Genomic DNA, 19,671 nt, shown 5'->3' with positions numbered 1-19,671 from the left:
TGGGGGTGTGGGGTGTGCGGGTGGCGGTGGGGGACGTGCGCCCAGCGCTCTCCGGGAGGGCGGGGGGCCCCAAGGCCACTCGCGGGCGCGAGGGCCGCGGGAGGCCGGGAGGCGGGGCGGGGGGAGGGGGCGCGGGGTCCCCGGCGCGGAGGTTCTGGGGAAGCGGGAGGGGCAGCACCTGAGGAATCCGCCTCCGGCCGCGGCGGCCGCCGCCTCGCTCCGCCCCGGGGAACTGAGCGCGCGGCGAGCTCGCCTGCCAGAGAGACGCCAGCCACCGGCGGCGCTAGCAGCTCGGCGGAGGCGGCCGGAGCGAGCGCGGCGCAGCGCCGGGACCCGGACTGGGGGTGGGGAGGCGAGCCCCGGCCGAGGCGAGGGCCACCCCCCGGTCCTCTGCCCGAGCGCCCCGCCAGGGCCAGGTGAGCGGCTGCGGGGACCCCGGGGCGCGGGGGCGCGGGGGCGCGGGGGCGCGGGGGCGCGAGCCGGCCAGGAGCTGCCCTTTGGCGGGCTGCGGGCACCCTGCGTGCGCCGGGAAGCGCTGCGGCTGACTTTTTCTGCGGAGAGCGGAGCGGGGCGTGTGTGCGCGCGGGTGTGCGCGCGGGTGTGCGCGCGGCGAGGACAGGCGCCACCGGCGGCCTCGGATCCGAACCCCTCGCGCCGGCCCCCGGAGGGGACCCAGCCCGTGCGGTCCGCGCCGGGCGGCGGGAGGCCGGAGGCCTGTCACCGCGGGCTCCGCTCGCTGCCTTTGTGGCGGGAGCCCGGGAGCCCGAGCGTGCGATGGGAGAGGCTGCGGCGCGGCGGGGGGCGCAGAGGCGGCGGCGGCGGCGGGGGGCGCGCCGCGGGGGCTGCGAGGGGGCCGCCCGCGAGCCGACCGCAGGCGGGAGGCGCGGGGGTGACGCGGGGCGGGATGCAGAGAGCTCAGCCTGGCAAAGTTGAGAGCGTCCGGCGGCGGTTGGGCGGTTGCTCCGCGTCCATGGGTTTCTTTCCTCCACATCCAATGTCACTTGGTCACGAGCGCGCGCGTCTGCAGCCAGCGTTTCCATGTTTCCTGCGAGTGGTGCGGGACCACTCCGGATCGGAATGAGACACAAAGGGCTGTGTTGACAGCTGACCCTGACACAAGTGGACAGCGAGGTGAGGTGTGTGCTCTGGCCTGGCCCGCCAGGGTGATGATGAGGCGCTTGGTTAAAGTAAACCAATTCCCTTGGTCCCTCTTCCGAGCTCCATTAAAAAAAAAAAAAAAAAAAAAAATCTGTATAGATTCAGTTCGTGGGGCTTCTCAGTTAAATCGAGCCCAAGTGAGGTCCGGAACAATTCATCTGCACGGGAACAGCTGCTGCCTCCAACTGAGGTGGACGGATCCTGGAGAAACTCCTTCAACCTTGCTCCTTTCCTGCATGAACGTGACTGTCACAAGGTCCTCATCCGCTCGACCCCAGCCCTCTGTCTCCTGTGCACAAGACAGACACCAAACTTTAATTTCTATTTTTCACACCTTTATAAAGAGCCCTCCCTCCCAAATCCCACCTAAATCCCGTTTTGAAACCTAGCCATTTGAATATGGGGAAGAGCTTTTCTGCAAAAACTTCTTAAATCAAATGCCCCCTTAAAAGCCTCGCATCCCACCGTACATTTTCTTATACTTTTAGATCCTGGGATTCTGCTTTGAGTTTTGTGACCGCGTTGTTCTTTTTCTTTCGGAAAATTTATATTGTGATTTCACGAGTTGCGATACTGAAAAGTTACTTAAAAGAGGAAAAAAAAACATTACAAGAATTGTTTCACTGAAAATGTTTAGTAGTAGAATTATGTGAATATGGGCATGTGTCTAAAGGGAAATTTTTAATTAATATTGAAAAGTAATATGCATAGGGTAAGGATTTCGAACAGCATAAAGGAAGTCTTCTTTCTCAATCTCCATACTCCCAATGTCCTCCTTCCCACTGTGTCAGTTTCTTATATATTCTTCTACACAACTTCTATTAAAGTAGAATAGATTATGGAAATAAAGGACGAAAAAGAATGGAGTATAAGTGAAGACTGAACTACGTATCAATGGTGATGACTATGCGATATCCACTGATGATGACTTTAGAACCTTTTTTTTTTTTTTTCTTTTTGGCCTTAAGACACATATTACAGTGGAAGATCAGAGTGCTAAAAAATCTTGAAACAAGTATACTGTGGAAAGCAGGACTATTAAAAACTATTATCCGTGCCCCTCCCCCCCATCACTAGTTTCTCTACACTGTTTTTAATAACCTTTAAAAATATGTTCCTCCACTTGGAACTCTTTATGAAATAAAGCATGAGCACTATAGCTTACTCTGTCCGGTGAAGTATACTATCGGAAGACATTGAAGAGACATATGTATACACTCCTGTTGACATAACACAATACGAAAATTTAATGGTAAGGGAGAAATATGAAGGCCAAGTTTAAGGTATTTGGATGCGTCTAGTTCCAAGCTTGCATTTACCCTAAACAAGCTAAATGAAGTAACTTTCTTAGAAATGCTTTTGCTTCCCCCTCAGTTAAATAAATGGATTGAACTACTTGGTTTCTAAAGGTCCTTTTAAATATAAACTTTTATGATTAAAATCGTAGCTCTGTAGGTGTCCTAAGACTGGCTAAGGATAACCCGGTTGGACCTGTGTGTACTAGATAGTAGAGTGACCAAAAAAAAAAAAAAAAAAAAAAAATTCCTGATTTGTAGACTCATAAAAAGGAAGTGAGAGGTGTTTAAACTACATTCCTGTTCTTATGAGATTGATATCATTGAAGAACAGCTACTTCACTTTCCCACAAAATGTCTGTTTATGTTAGTGATAGAGGCCAAATCCTAAACTGAATGGGTGTCTGTGTATCACCTTGTATGGCAAAGGAGTGAATTTTCTTCACAGCTCATGGTGTCATTTTTATGGAAATTACTCTTATCAAACTTACTTTTCTTTTTGGTAAGTGGAAATAAAGTTCACTTACCAACTTCAAAAGAAGTTGACATAATTTGATTAGTAATTTTCACAAGTATTTAGAATGTGAATATCCCTACAGCTGTTTTATTTCACTTAGAGATCATGTTTTTAGTAGTAAATCTTTCTAATCTCTAAAACACCTGCAAACTCTGGACAAATGATCCTTGGATGAGTACAGGGAGCTGAGGAATGATTGCAAGTTTATGAAAGTAAAAAGAATTAGTTTACTTTAGTCACTCTGTATGGTCTCATTAAGGTATTTCAAAAGTACACGGTAATAGGAGAAAGACAAATACCATGATTTCACTCATATGTGGAATTTAAGAAACAAACATATAGGAGGTAGAATAAAAGAAAACATATAGGAGGTGGAAAAAAAAAAGAAAAAAGAGAGAGGGAAACAAACTATAAGAGATAGAGAATGAACTGAGGATTGCTGGAGGGAGGCAGGTGGGGGATGGGCTAGATGAGTGAGGGCATTAAGGAGGGCACTTGTGCTGATGAGCATTGGGTGTTGTATGTAGGTGATGATTCCCTGAATTCTATCCCTGAAGCCAATATTGCACTGTATGTTAACTAACTAGGGTCTAAATAATAATTTGAAAAGAGAAAAAAAAGTACACTGTGAATAGTGATTGCAAAAATCATTGATGTTAAGAAGGAAGTCTCATTCTTTAAAGCTTCAGAATCACCGATAAAGAATATTATGTAATTATTTTGAATAAGTCTGTAATATGAATAAATTATTAGTGAAGTTTTAGGAATGTTTGATTGGGATGATGAGAATACAAACTAAAAGAATGGATTTATAAGGGTACTTAGAGTAATCTTGATTGACAAGACTGACAATAACAAAAGAAAATTAAGTACTAGTAGGAAGTTCTTCTAAAAATGTAATAGTTTTTGTTTCTTCCAGATCTCTTTTGAGTCTTGCCATATGAATATATTTTTTTACAGGTGTCTTATCTTACAGATGCATTTCTACCCTGATTTTTTCATTATTTTTTTATGATTTACTTCCTATTATTTGTAGTAATTTTATAATAGTCTATCCAATTAATGTACCATAATTTACTTAGCCCTTCCTCAACTTGGGAATTTTCTAGTATTTAAAAATAATTTGATCACTGTCCTCATGAATGTAACTTTCTTCTCCTTCTTCTTCCCCTCCTCCTCCTCCTTTTCTTTCCTTCCTTCCTTCCTTCCTTCCTTCCTTCCTTCCTTCCTTCCTTCCTTCCTTCCTTCCTTCCTATTTCTTTAGAGAGGTAATAATGTAGTTGTGAATGGGTAGACTCTAAAATTAAAGTTTCGGGTTCAAAACTTAGCTACATCACTTACTGGAAAAATTTACTTTTAAATTTTTTTCTTAGAACTTTAGCTTCCTAACTTATAAAATGGTTATAGTAATAGTCTCTACAAAGTTAAGATAAAAAGCAATAGCATGATGAAAACACAAGTAAATGTTAACTCTTATTTTTAATAGGACATTTCCAGATTGCTGGTAATTTCCAAATCACTTTCCAAAAGGGTTATATAAATTTATACTGTCTTTGGCAATCTATGTGTGTGATTATGTTGTTTTAAAACATTTATGTTATTGTGACTAGTTTGATCAATGTAAAATTGTATCCCTTTGTTTTGATTTGTATTTCTTTGGTCTTGTGCAAAGAGAGAGGTATCCCCCTCCCCACCCGCCCCCTTGCAGTATTTGCTATAGTTTTCTAAATGAGGTAGTAGACATTTCACTCCCTCAATCATTTTGAACTAGACTATAAGACTATATAGGACAGGTCAGTTACATTGATAATAAAGACTGAATCAAATGTTCTGATAGATCTTTCAAATTAATTATAGTTGTTTTGTTTTGTTTTGTATTTTCAGTCTGTGGTAACTGCGATTAGTTATTATTATTTTAAATCTTAGGAAAGTAATTGCTAAAGTTAATAATAAATCAGTTCTACTTAAGTGAAAATGCAGTCCTCTCTTTTTTTCCCCCTCAAGGGGCTGTTTTATAATTAGCATTATTGTGATTACAATTTGGTGGATTTTTACTAGGAATGCTTCTCCAAACTTGGGGGAAAAATCAGAGAGAAAGTTTCATGAGCCCTAACATGATATCTCTTGCCTGCAAATGGATAATGAAGTTATTCCTTCTGACTTGAGTTCTTATATAGTCAAGGTAATTTAGACGACACAAAAGCATGCCCTTGTAAGTTCTGGAGTTCCAGCAGCCCTGATATTTCTGGCAAACACACACCCAGTGTGGATAACAGCAGCTCTTTGTGCTGCTAAGCTCCAGGAGGGCTCCCTATTGTGTACTCTTCTTCCCTCCCATTCTTGACTGACTGGTGATAGCAACTCCTCCAACTCCAGATGTGAAGCTCCCACAGTGACTCTTCTCTTCTACCTAACTCTGTATTTACCCCTACTACCTACCCCTTCAGCATGTTTGCTTTTGTCCTATGATATGGAGATTCAGTATCTTTTCAAGGTTGTGGTTTCAGATTTTATTTTAAAAATTTTCTGTGCTTTATGAGTATCTTCAACAGTCCTTACAGTAGAGACTATAGGCATGATTAACATAATTAACACATAATCAGCACTTGATAAATGTTTGTTGCTGTGAACCGTATTTTATATGGTCTTTTCTCTTCTTGGGCTTGGTTCTATTTTTATGATACCAGTCTGGATAAGCAAGTTCCAGTTGTGTCCTGGATTGCTACGTTTGCCTAAATTACCCAGGTTAGGAGTTAGGAAACCTGCTTGTTCTAGCTCTTTTAATTTCTTATGTGTTTGGGTGAATTCTTAATTCTTGTGCCTTACTTTTCTTATATAAAATGGAATGAACAGTTACTGCTCTACTTATCAACTTTCTGCACAGGATTGTTGTAAAGATAAAATGAAATAATAAGTGTGGATGTTTTGAGAAGAAAGGATGTATAAATTCATTTTTAAAAAGGTTATTAAAAAATTACACATTATTACTACACTTCCAGGGTATCCATACCTTTGAAAAAACCTCACCTCAGAGTAGAACTATACTTGGAGCTTGTATTTAGATGAAAATTCTTGAGGCCCAACCCAAACTATTCTATCAGAAACTCAGGGCAGGGCCCACGTATCTGCATTTTAAGAACCCCTCTGGTGCTGAATCACTGTTTTAGGGAACCACTAGGAAAGTATTCTTCTGTTAGTTAAATATTAGTTATAAAATAACCCAGAAATATCATAACATCACTTTTGCATGGCAAGTATGAAATGAAATTTAGCTATTATTACTAGCTGCTGTTTGCCTTTTAATTCCTCAAAATTTAACTCAGAGGAATTGTAAACTCAGGTGCCTGTAGGGGTCAAGTAGGTAATCTGAGTGAGTGAAGTGAACACCTATAAAATAATATGGGCTAATGGGTTCTGGTAGGCAAGGAAGCCTAAAGGCAGTGGGGAATTTCTAAGACTTCACTGATTTGTGCCTATGGGAGTGTGTGTCACTGTTGCCAGATCATTTCATTTTTTAAGTGGAGTTGAAAATTCATATATTTTTTTAAGATTTCATTTATTTATTTGAGAGTGTGAGTGAGTGAGAGAGCATATGAGCCGCGGCAGAGGGCGAGGAAGAGGGAGAAGCAGGCTCACTGAACAGGGATCTGGGCATGGGGCTTGATCCCAGGACCCCGGGACCGTGACCCGAGCCGAAGGCAGGTGCTTGACCGACTGAGCCACCCAGGCACCCCCCAAAATTCATATTTTTATACGAGTTTAAATGTTGTCAAGAAATTGTAAGAAAACATGTGGACACAACAAAACAAATTTGTAAAGCCAGATAATTTCTAACCTCTCAGTTAATTAACGGGTGAAAATATTTGCATTTGAATGAATGTGATGACGGAAGAAACAGCCCTGTTCAACATTATTAATAAATGAAATACATATAAAAACACAATTTTTAAACTTTCAGCTTATAAAGATTCAATAGATTGATAACATCTAGTGTTGGAAGTGGGATAGGTATGATTGCTGTACACTAAGAGGCAAATGCTTACAGCTTTTCTGGAGAGCAATTTGGCATCATGGATCAAGACCTAAATGTCTATTCTTACCCTGTCCAATATGGTATTTCTTTGCCACATGCAGCTACTTAAGTTTAAATTAATTAACATTATATGAAACTAAAGATTCGGTTTCTCAGTTGTGCTAATCATATTTCAAGCACTTAATAGTGGCATGTGGCTAGTGGCTATCATAGTGGACTGTGAATATATAGAAGATTTCCATCATTGGAGAAAGTTCTGTTGGACAGGTTTGGTTCAAACTCTTTGACTTAAGTTTCCCTCCTAGGAATTTGTTAGAAAGACATAATTAGACAAATATGCAAAAGAATATGACAGAAATATCACCTAGATCATTATTTATAGAGTAAAAAATTAGAAATAAACTAAACATCATATTTTTATTAAAAATTAAGTTGCAGTAAGTATCCATGACATATAGATAAGTGAAAAATATTTTTATTGTAGAATCGTTTTATTTATTTGGGTAGATAACTGAAGTACACAGAGATTAGAGGAATAGTTTTTCTCTTCTGATGTGCACGTGAGTAGAACAAAGCTTTCCCTCTTTTGCCTGCAGCTGTTTTCAAACAGTAGAATAGGTTGGATTTCACTAAAAAAATGGACAGAGGCCCTTGACAACTCTCCAGGCTGTATCAGTATCACGTGAGTTCCTGTTAGAAATTCGGAATCTCATGGCTTCTGGGTAGCTTAGTGGTTAAGAGTCTGCCTTCAGCTCAGGTCATGATCCTGGGGTCCTGGGATTGAGCCCCACATTGGGCTCCCTGAGGAGCCCCCTCCCAATGTGTGTCTGCCTCTCTCTGTGTCTCTCATGAATAAATAGGTAAAATCTTTAAAAAAAAAAAGAAAGAAATTCAGAATCTCAGGCCCCACTCCAAGCCCCTGGAATCATCAGAATCTCTGGCAGGGCCCAGGAATTTATATTAACAAGCTGTCTACCTTCTGGATGTATTCACCTCCTATCATGGAATGTTTCATGCTTCATTTGTTTTGTCTTGGCCAAGTGAAATCTCTTTGAACTCTATCCAGGTGCCGTTCTAGGTGCTGAGGATACTGTAGTGAAGAAAATGAACAAATATTCCTGCTCTTACAGGGCTCAAACAATAGCAAGAGAAAATGACTGAACCATTGTATTTTAGATTGCAAGAAATGCTAGAGAGGAAGATGAAGCAGCAAGGGGAATGAGAAGGTGAGATAGGAACTGTGATTCTCTACAAGGTGTCACGGGGATGTGACACTTGAGTGAAGACCTGAAGTCTGTGAATCATTGGGAAGTTGAGAGGAAGAGCATTCTCATCTATTTTGAGAGGAGTAGCAAGGATGCCAATGCTACTGAAGGGGAGAGCAAGAGAGGGAGTAAGTGGGGGATTAGGTTGAGAGGTAACCTAGATCTTTTGACTTCAAAATTCTTTGTTTTCTCTAGTGTACCACACTTCTCAATTCTTTGGTTATTCAGTTTGTAAAGCAATCAGACATCCTTCAGTTCACTGTTTTTCAGTGTGATCTGTCAACACCTGTCTTACTTGCCCTGGGGTGCTTGTTAAATGAGGATTATTGGTCTCTTAACCTATTGAATAAGTTTCTGGGGTGGGACCCTGGAATGTGCATTTTAACAATCTTCCCAGGTGATTTTATGAACATAAAAATCTTAGAACCATTCCTCACATTTGTCATTCCATACGTTTAGTGTTAGAGCAGGAATGTCTAAATTGTCACGACTGTCTGTAGTGGTCACGATGTAACGAGAAGATGTAATTGGTATAATGTCTCATTTATTTCTTGCATTTAAACCAATTAAGTGAGTACTACTTATAGTAAGTTTATGTCTGTGTTTCTGTTGGAATATTCAGGGACCTAGGAGATTGTTACTGCCATTCTTATCTTAGAGAGTGGGTGAACCTTTCACTTCAGGATTCATCTCAACAGTATAGCCAATATGTTTATTTTGTTATAACTTTTTCTGTAATCATGTAACCCTATATTGTATGTTTTGAGCATATTATATATACTATCATACTTTATATATGTAATCTATCATTAAGACATATTAAAAATCATGTTTCTTTTTTTCACTTACTTCTTAATAAAACACAAGGGATATACTTCTAAGTCAACTGGCCTAACTGTTATTCTTTTTCATGACTATGTGATATTCTGTAGTTACACATTCTACAGTTAAACACTCATTACTTTATTGAAGGACACTTATTTTAACTGAAGAGAAGACCCAGCTTCTTTAGTTCATTCTGTGACATGCTCAGCTTGATGGCACTTGTCTTCCTTCTTGTCTCTTCATTATCCCAAGGTGTCAGCAGCACACTCAAACCTCACACAGTTTAGACTAGAGTCAGAAAAAGGTTCTTCTACTTCAGGCTGTATTTTTAAAAAGATTTTATTTATTCATGAGAGAAACAGAGAGAGAGAGAGAGGCAGAGACACAGGCAGAGGGAGAAGCAGGCTCCATGCAGGGAGCCTGATGTGGGACTTGATCCGAGGTCTCCAGGATCAGGCCCTGGGCTGAAGGTGGCACTAAACCACTGAGCCACCTAGGCTGCCCCAGGCTGTATTTTTGTAAGAGTTTGCCAACATACATAGATATTCCAAATCTCATTGGCCAGAATTTACCATATACTCATGTGTAAACCAGTCTCTGATAAGGAAAATGGAAATAACCATAACTGTTTGAGAATAATTAAGATTCACCCCAGAGCCTAGGGAAAAAGATCCACTCCTTAGGTAAGCATGTAAAACCTCTGGGGTTGTTCATATTAAAGATTAGGAATGGCTCAATTAGGCAACTAGCAATAGGTACCATGAAATTCAGTTTCCTCCAAGGTTCTTCATAATCTGACCTCATGATAATCTAATATAAAACCTCTGTTTTGGACAAGCCTATCAGTTGTCTCTCCTACCTATATATCCTGCTTATGTGCATTCCTATCTATGGCTTGGCTCATGTTTCTCTTCGAAGTCTCTTCTCCTCCAGAGATGCCTGTGGCTATTTAAACTAGAATTAATAAAAGTTAAATGAAATAAAAAGTTTAGTTTCTCAGGCACACATCACATTTTTAAAAAAGACTTTATTTATTTATGAGAGAGACAGAGAGAGAGGCAGAGACACAGGCAGAAGGAGAAGCAGGCTCCATGTAGGGAGCCCAACGTGGGACTCGATCCCGGGTCTCCAGGATCAGGCCCTGGGCTGAAGGTGGCGCTAAACCGCTGAGCCACCCGGGCTGCCCCACTTATCACATTTTAAGAGCTTAATGGCCACATATGGATAGTAGCTAATATATTGAACAGCACAGATATAGAAGATTTCTACCATTGCAAAATGTTGGACAGCACTGCTTTAGAGATTCCTGTAAATCATACCTATTATTCAACACAGTGTTGGCTAAACTATGGCCACCTATATCGGAATCAACCAGAAATGCTGTTTAAATGCAGAGTCTAAGCCTTAGGGTTAGGCCCCAGGCAATTTTCATGCTCAGTAATGCTGAAGAACCACTGCCTTGAGATCTAGTTTATTTTATTTCTTTTATAGAAATATACTAAATATGGAAGTTTTCATTAAGTTTCTCCAACTCTAAACTTCAATAACATTCATAATTTATATGCCACAGTTTTAGAATTTTATTGTAGATATTTATATTCCCTAATTATTTCAGAAAGCATTTTTTCCTCATGATTAGAGAGTAGGTCCCTTTAGAGAAGGTACTCTGGCATTCTATAATCTATATTTTCCAAAATATCTAATATGGTATTGGATACATGTTAAATGCAAAATACTTACTGATTAATTACACTTTACAAAATTGACAATCTACATTCTATTTATAATTGATAATTCTTTGAAAAATCATAACAATGTCTGCAATATTGGAGATGGAAGATAAATGATGGTAAGAATATTTCTGTAATATTCTTCCTTAATTTCACTTGTTGGGAATATACTTGAAAATTCTGCATAGGTTTCTGATACATATTATATGAAGATATTCCCTATATGGTTTAAATTTGCAGCATTTTTTTCAATGGTTTTAGAATGTGCTCTGATCCCTTCATTCTCTAAGTAAACTAATCAAACCTCTTGAGCTGATAAAGAAACTTACTTTGCAATTGAACCCCTTCCCTCCAATGAATAAGGGTTCATTTCCTAATCAACTATAGAATCTCAGGTAGCTGTTCTACTCTGATGATTTAGTAATCCCTTGAAAATTGTTGGAGTAGGAGGTTAAGGTCTTGACATTAGAGAATGGCTAGACCTATATCTTCACAATTTGGGGTATAGTGAAGGATCAAGGTAGACTAGTAATATTACTAATAGTAATAGAGCAGCAACATTTCACTTAGGACTAATATAAGGAATGTTTCTTTTACATTCTCATGTGCATAATTTGACAGGTTGTATTATCATGGGTTGATGTGAAAACAAAGAACTGCATTTTCTGATAGCCTCATCATCTAGTAATATAAAATCAATCTAATTTTTTAAATAAGAAATAAAATCTAGAGACCACCTGGATGGCTCAACGGTTGAGCTTCGCCTTTGGGCTCAGGGCGTGATCCTGGGGTCCGGGATCAAGTCCCACATTGGGCTCCTTACGGGGCGCCTGCTTCTTCCTATATGTTTCTGCCTCTCTGTGTCTCTCATGAACAAATAAATAAAATCTTAAAAAAAAAAAAAAGAAAGAGAAAATCTAGGGTACCTGGGTGGCTCAGTGGGTTAAGTGTCTGCCTTTGACTCTGGTCATGATCCGAGGGTCCAGGGAAAGAGGCCGCCATGGGGCTCCCTGCTCAGCAGGGAGTCTGCTTGTCCCTTTCCCTCTACTCCTCCCCCTCACGTGTGTGTGTGTGTGTGTGTGTACACGCACTCTCTGTCTCTTCTCAAATGAATAAAAAATCTGAAAAAAAACCTCTACTGAACACATAACAATTTTTCTCTGAAACTTTTGATATATTTTTTACTCAAAGACAGTTGATTCATAATTTGACTGCAAAATAGTCACATTTCCAAGATAATGGATCAACTCACTAAGCGTGTTTGCCTGGTACAAAATAGACCCTCAGGAAGTGTTAGGGGTTTTTCCTTATCTGACTTGCTGAATTGCAGGCCTCTGACTTCATCAGAGAGTACCAATTTGTATTATCTGTTTTGCCTCTAACTAATATTACCAAGTTCTTCATTTTCTAGAAAAGTTGGACCATGTAAAAACCAACTTTTCTCCCCCATGCTCATATGAATGGAATGATCTAATACTAGGTATGATATTTTCATAGTTTTCTTGGTCAAAAGGTGTGAGAAGTTGTTTGATATATGGACAGGTATTAAATGGACCATCTGCACAATCTTACTAAAACTATGTTGGAGTCTGGAAGTATAGTGTCTGGGTTATGGTATTTCAGATATTCTAAATGTTTGAGGGTTTTTGTTTTTTTTTTTTTTGCCATCACCAAGGCTCATGAGTCAGTGGTATGCCTTATCTAACCTCTCCTTCCAGAGCAGGCACTGTGGCTGAACAGTATAATACATAGCGTGGTTGCCTATCTGGAATTTCGGAGAGTGTGTATATATGTCAGAAGATGTGTGCATGCACAAAACATAGCCTTTAATAAAAAAACAGCCATAAAGGTCTTTAAGACCCGTATATGCTTCTCTACTTCATCCTTGCATACTATTTAATCATTTAATTTATAGCAGGAGTGAAGAATTTAATCCGAGTGTTTAATAAAAATTAGTGTACACTACTTCAGGCTTTGTGCACATATCATTTCTAATCCTCACAACAGCCTTGTAAAGTAGGCATCATGATTCTTGTTTTTACAGCTAAGAAAACAAGGCTCAGAAAGGCTTAAGTAAATTTCACAAGAGCCCCTAGATAGTAGGTGAAAAAGTCAGAATTCAAACCTAGGGCTGGCTGATTCTATAGCCTTTGTTCTTCCCTCTAAAGTCATACTCTTGGGTACATGTCTTATTACTCAACTAGATTGTAAGATCTGGATGTCAGGAATTGTATCTCGTGTTTTATATTAACCAGAAAGGTAGCTTCTGCAAATGTTCCTGCTTTTGCTGAAGATAGTATAGATAGGTGCTAATAGGCATATTAACTCAGACCACCAGGGGACCAGCTAGCACCTTATTTTGGAGAACCAAACTGTACCAAGGCAGTAGCTTGGTTAGTAAGGAATGTAGTGGAGGTCAAATCTTGGACATACTCACCAAATGTGAATGAACATTCCATGAGTGCAAGTACTTTGTCTCTTTTGCTCACTACTCTGTCTCCATACCTAAAATAAGCATATAATTGCTCCTTAGAGAATATTTGGTAATGAATGAATGAATGAATGAATGACTTCTGTAGACATGTTCCTTTTTTTTCATGGCTGTGAAATCCATCCTTAACCTTGGCCAAACTTCTTTCAGGCTTAAGCCACTGAGCCAAAGGGAGCTGGGAAAAGGGCGGTGGGGTGGTAGATGGAACAACATAAGCTTATTACCTCTATGGGAAATGCTGAAATGAGGCCCAAGTCCTGTGGAAGCTAGGTCAATAGCATTATCTTTTGAGTAAAGGATGCTAACAAGGAAAAATAAACCCCAAACAATTCTGTGGCAGAGATGAATGGAGATGCATTTCATTTTCTCTTTTTGAGTTTTGCAAAATCATGATGTCTTTGTAATCCTCCATACATGATCAGTTTATCATCAAATTTACTTATTTACAAGATACATACATATTTTAGGTACTATAGGCTTTAACTTTGTCAATAACTATCCTAATTAATAAAAAATAATTGGAAGTCAGGGTGGCCTTGGATGGTACAGTCTGTTGAGCATCAGACTCTTGGTTTCAGCTCAGGTTGTGAGATGGAGTCTTGTGTGGGGCTCAGTGTAGAGTCTGCTTGAAACTCTCTCCCTCTTCCTCTGTGTCCCCTGCTGCCCCCCAACTCTCTCTCTCAAATAAATAACTAAATTAGTGGGGAGGTACAGAGGGAGAGAGACAACCATACTCCCTGCTGAGCAGGGAACCTGATGTGGGGCTTGATCCCAGGACTCTGAGATCATGGCCTGATTCGAAGGCAGATGCTTAACCAACTGAGCCACCCAGGCACCCCAATAAATAAATCTTTAAAAAAAATCGAAAGTCATTTATTTTCATGATAATAATGCATGATGAAATAGGACCATGGAATTGGAATTCTGGAAAAAACGTTTTGAAAAACATGACAGGGCAGCCCTGGTGGCTCAGAGGTTTAGTGCCGCCTTTGACCCAGGATGTGATCCTGGAGATCCAGGATCGAGTCCCTCGTCAGGCTCCCTGCATGGAGCCTGCTTTTCCCCCTGCCTGTGTCTCTGCCTCTCTCTCTCTCTCTCTCTCTCTCTGTGTCTCTCATGAATAAATAAAATATTAAAAAAACGAAAAATATGAAAAATCTCTTGTACTGTATATATGTTACAATTCATTTTGCTCGTTAAATTTCAAATTGGTAAGACTTCCAAAATCAAACAGTTTGGGCTTACTTTAGATACTGTTACATGGGAGATTACCAGACATCTGTATGGGGAGCTTAAAGTTTACCAATTGCAAACAGGCACCATAATTCTATCTTAAGGTTTGTGTATAACCTGTACTGATTTTTTTAAGACTTTGAAGTAATAATTGGCAACAGCAATTACAGCAATTACAATATCAAACTTCCTCAGTTCATTTGATAAAAAGTAATTACAGCATCAAATACATTTGTCATTTCCTTAAGAATGATTTTTTTCATCATGGTTTTCTTACTGAGCAAGATATTTATATCCAGTGGAGATAATAGAATTCTCCTTTGGGCAGGAAATTAACAATGAAAGTTAACTTAATAAGTCTTTATCAGGTACCTATAATTGGAGTTGTGCTGTGGAGAAAGAGAAAGGAGAATAAAGAACTATCTCTGACCTTAGGGAAGCCTACACTCTAGTTCAAATGCATTTCTGTGGCTTTTGGTTTTGTAGATTCAGATCTAGTTTTGTTTTAACCATATTCTTGAAACCATTACTAATGTAGTAGATTTATATAACATAATATGTAAGGGTGTGCTATTTGTTCTGTTACCAAAATTATAAAAGAATTCAAATGCACTGATATCTGATGGAAATTTGATGTCCATTCATTTTTTTTAAACTAGAAGATATTGTTAACTTTGTTCATGAAGCATTCTATGTAAAATTTGAAACAATGCTGGTGATGTTAAGGAAATCATGGTATGAGTCTTAAGTTTGTTAGTGGCACTTCATGGATATTAATGTATCTATAAATAAAACCCAAACTGTGATGTATATATTTTCCATATATGAATTTGGTCAGTATTCAACTCACATCTTTTTTGTTGTCTTATAGAGCAGAAACTACTTTTGGTAAATAAGCTCATTTTGAGATGTGGTAAATTTAAGGTATAAGAAATTATCATTTAGAGAGACAATGAGTAAAAGTTTATTTTGACCTCAATCTATATTTAAAGCACATTTACAGTTACATGAGCTTACTTACTTAATTGATACATTACTATTTTACTAATGCATATGGATTATATTGAGAAATACTAAACTTTTAGAGCACAGATCACAAAATTTCTTATAAGTGTACATATTTTCTTATAAATGCCAATTCACTCTCTAGAAAATTGGAGTCTTATCATTTTTTCATCAGTGAAAGGTATGCACACTCTAATTTGGCCCTTGATATATGTTTCTCATTATGTACAGTAATAAAAAAGTAATAAGACTAAATCAACACCATATTTACCATAAATATGTTGACTATTTACAAATTTTCTTTGACTTGAGTGGAATTAAATTTTCTACCTGGATTGTGGACCACCCAACCTGTTAAGGAAAGAAAAATAGGGACACCTGGGTGGCTCAGCAGTTGAGTGTCGTCTTTGGCTCAGGGCATGATCCTGGCATTCTTGGATGGGTCCAGCATCGGGCTCCCTGTGAGGAGCCTGCTACTCCATCTGCCTGTGTCTCTGCCTCTCTCTCTCTGTCTCTCATAAATAAATAAATAAAATCTTTAAGAGAAAGAATGAAAGAAAGAAAAGAAAAGAAAAGAAAAGAAAAAAAGAAAGAAAGGAAGGAAGGAAGGAAGGAAGAAAGAAAGGAAAGAAAGAAAGAAAGAAAGAAAGAAAGAAAGAAAGAAAGAAAGAAAGAAAGAAAGAAGAAAGGACTTAACTAGAACTTAGTGCTGCTATCTACAATAATATTTTGGCTTTCAACTCTGTTATTCTTTTATATTAGGGCTTACTAAAGAACAAGATCATAATTTAGTCTGCTAAATTCTAATTCATTACATTTATTTAGTCATTATAGTGTTTGTTTTTATCTTATTTAATAGCTGGTTTTCCAGAAACTTAAATGCATGAGAACTCTGTTCTGAGTTGACTTTTGTTAGTAGAATTCTATTTTGATCTGTTTAGAGATACTTTTCCCTTAACTCTTACATTAAGTTAAAGCATTAACATATAAATCCCATTGCAATGACAAAAAATAGTGAAGTCACAATTTTCTCTTTCCTAAGAGTTAGAGATTTAAATCTCTGAAAACACTAATGTGTGTGGGATGGTTATGATAGTCCAGCTGCCTTTGTGTGTGTTTCATTTAAATGTAAATTTATCTTAGAGACTCTAAAGATGAGCTCAGAAAGTAAAGAATTTTAATTTGAATAGTCATTTTCTTCTTTTTTCACAAATACTGAAATAAATCCTTATTTTACACTAAAGAAAAAAAAAAAACCTATTAAACAGCCAAACTCAACTACCTTATTTTAAGGGTTCTTAATGGATTAATTTTTTCTCATTAGTTTTTTCGAGATTATAAAATTATATTAGAAGAAAATTAATTTATATGCCGGAAAAGCACATGTGACAACAGTTCCATAATTTACAGTATGATCCTGAATATTATTTTGTAGTACTGTGTAAAGAAAAATAGTAGTGTTTTTAAAAAGAAATCAGGTTTTTGAAATATATTTTTTGAAATATATTTTAAATAAATCAATCTGAGATGTTAAAAAAACTACTGAAGCACACTGATGAGTATCACACATGCACGTATCTATATACTATGTTTATATTTAGATTGTATTTGTAACCACTGCTTAAAATTTAGTCTGATACCATAATTATAAATCAACTTTCAGGAGCAATTTCTGAGGACAAATTTTATGAAAAGATTTCCACTTTTCACTATTCCCTTTAAGACAGAAGGTCAAGATTCAAAGCTGTAACTTGGCTTCATTTTATACTCACTTGTTGACAGTTGTGTAAGCTAGACTGTTCTCTTCAGGGAGGTTACCTTGTATTGAGTTTAGCAGCTTTTTCTACTTCCCTGCAATAAAACAGACCATTTGTGTGAGTTGCTGTTGATTGCATATTTTGAGGTCATTTTTGTCTTTAGCTTCTGCATTACCAGCCTGTGATTATCTTGTGTAAAAAAAAAAAAAAAAAACAGACAAAAAAGTCTTTGATCTACCCTAACCTTTCTATATGTAAATTTTGGAAAAGTGGCTCCATAGCATGCCCATAAAATGTACTCCTGCGTTGACATTTCCAAAGTAATTATAAAAAAGATTATAAAGTTTACTAAAGGAATTGCTATTTGTTGGTTAATAAAATTTACTTAGGTCACAAAAATCTAAATATTTCTCTGAGCAACTGTTATAACTGTTCTTTTCTCTTCAAAGAAAAGACTAGACCTTTGCTTATAACCGAAATATCTTTTATAGTTAGGAAAAGTAAAGGAGTGTTTTCTGAATACTTTTATTGCGAGATCTTGACTTTTTATTTAATGCCATTCTTTAATATCTATCTTTCCCTAGAGTGCTTGCAGATTTTAAGACACAATTCTGCATATTTGGCTTTAATTAATAGTTGCTGTTGAGAATTTAAAATTAAAATTTATAGTAGGTGTGTGAAATGTGTATTTATATCAGTATCATAATTTATAGATTCTGTGATATGAAGTCCGGCACATTAGTTTATAATCAAAATCAGTAGTTATTTTTGTTGGTGGTTTGTCATTGGTAAAAAGCGTTTCTGGGTTACAAACCACAAAACTCTTTTTCATGATTATCAGCGGTCAGTTGGTAGGAAATGCATGTGATAAGCTAGTTTTCTCTAGGTTCATTTATATTTGGTCTTATGATTTGAGAAAAGACAATAGATGAGAATAAATTGGTGTGCATATTTTTAACCATTCCACTTGGTAAAACTCCATGCCATGTCTGAGAAACAAATAATGGGTTTCAGAGGTATTTTCTCTTCAATAACTGCTTCATAGCAATTTTCTCATTTAACTTTTTATAAGGACATTCTGTTTTAGTAAATCAGATGGTGTTGAGGTGGGAGGTCGTATAGGTAATCATAAAATGTTTATACCTTACACGAAGGGTTATTACCTGATAACCAAAAATGCTGTCTGAATCTATTTTTGTAGTGCCGGGGAGCGGGGGGAGGGGGGGGATGAAACTTGAATCAGTGACCATCTGGCCCAGATTTGACTGATTTCCTGTGCACTGCCCTTTGTTTCAGCCAGACAATGGATTGTTCCTTTTACAGATAAGAACTCTGTTGATGACTTTGTGCTGAATCAGCAGGTTTGGTTTGGGATTTCAAGCACAGACTCATATTGAGGGGTTTTCTGTTGTTCTGACATCACTGTTCTTGTCTTCGCATATTATAAAAATATACTTAAGGTTCTTTTATATAGTTTAATAGAATGGTGGGATTGCAGTAGCTTTCTGGTTTGATATTGCCTTTCTCAAACATTGAAGTTTTCCTTGTCTGTGATTTCCAAAATTAGTATCTCCCTGATTGTGATTTTTGATAAATCTTTATAAAGGTGCTTCTTTATGTCTGAACTTTAATTTTCCACTTGAATCTTTGATGATTTAAATTTAATGTTGTCCTAATCTGGGCTAGGCTTTTATGTGGTTATGCAAATGTTAAGTTTTCTGTGACATCTGTTGACATATATCTGCAAATTACGTCTTAGGGTGTTAGAGCTATTTTCCTTACTTTAAACACCACATAATCATCAGGAGACTGTTAAAAAAAATGGGTACTGACTAGGAGCAGGGACCTTTGTTGCCCAGCGTTCTAAGTAACCCAACTACCAGTTCTCAGAAGCAATAGAGATCAGTGTGGTTAAGTGTCATTTTTCCAGAAGACAAGAGAACATTTCAATGCTACCATGTTGCTGTGTCACCAAGAAGTATAAAAATAATAGTTTTTACCTCTGAAATTTTAAAAGGATTATTGGCAAAGTTTAAGTCAATCTTTTAATTCAACTCATCTCTTTACAACTGAACTGTCAGCTAGCACTCCAATATAGAATTTTCTTCAGACAACTTTTTCTGAAACCACTTATAACTTTAAAATTAAGCATCTGATCAAAATGGACTGCTTTGAAATCTAATCTGTAATTCTTTTGTGTAGATAAAGGAATGTTCGTTAGGTAAAATTAAGGGGAGTGATCATAAGAAAAAAGCTTCTTAATAGTTCTACCAGGATCTAATTATGTAGCAGATGGGACCACACAACATAGTGCACTGTCATTTGATGCAATTAATTTTAGGTCTGCATGCACCAAAGGTGA

At 38.1% G+C, this 19,671-nt stretch overlaps 1 protein-coding gene across 5 annotated transcripts in view; it reads left to right on the top strand.

The window, feature by feature from the left end:
* The first annotated feature begins 299 nt into the window (after window positions 1-299).
* Window positions 300-19,671, top strand: part of GREB1L (GREB1 like retinoic acid receptor coactivator) — a 269,160-nt gene continuing 249,788 nt past the window's right edge. For all 5 annotated transcript variants that reach the window (XM_038543678.1, XM_038543677.1, XM_038543676.1 and 2 more), the window contains exon 1: window positions 300-416. The gene's annotated coding sequence lies outside the window, so the exon portion shown is untranslated. The remainder of the gene's footprint in view (window positions 417-19,671) is intronic.

The sequence above is a fragment of the Canis lupus genome, chromosome 7, assembly GCF_011100685.1.
Source record: "Canis lupus familiaris isolate Mischka breed German Shepherd chromosome 7, alternate assembly UU_Cfam_GSD_1.0, whole genome shotgun sequence".
NCBI lineage: Eukaryota > Metazoa > Chordata > Mammalia > Carnivora > Canidae > Canis > Canis lupus.
Note: the sequence above shows the minus strand (reverse complement) of the source record. Positions and strands in the feature narration are given on the sequence as shown.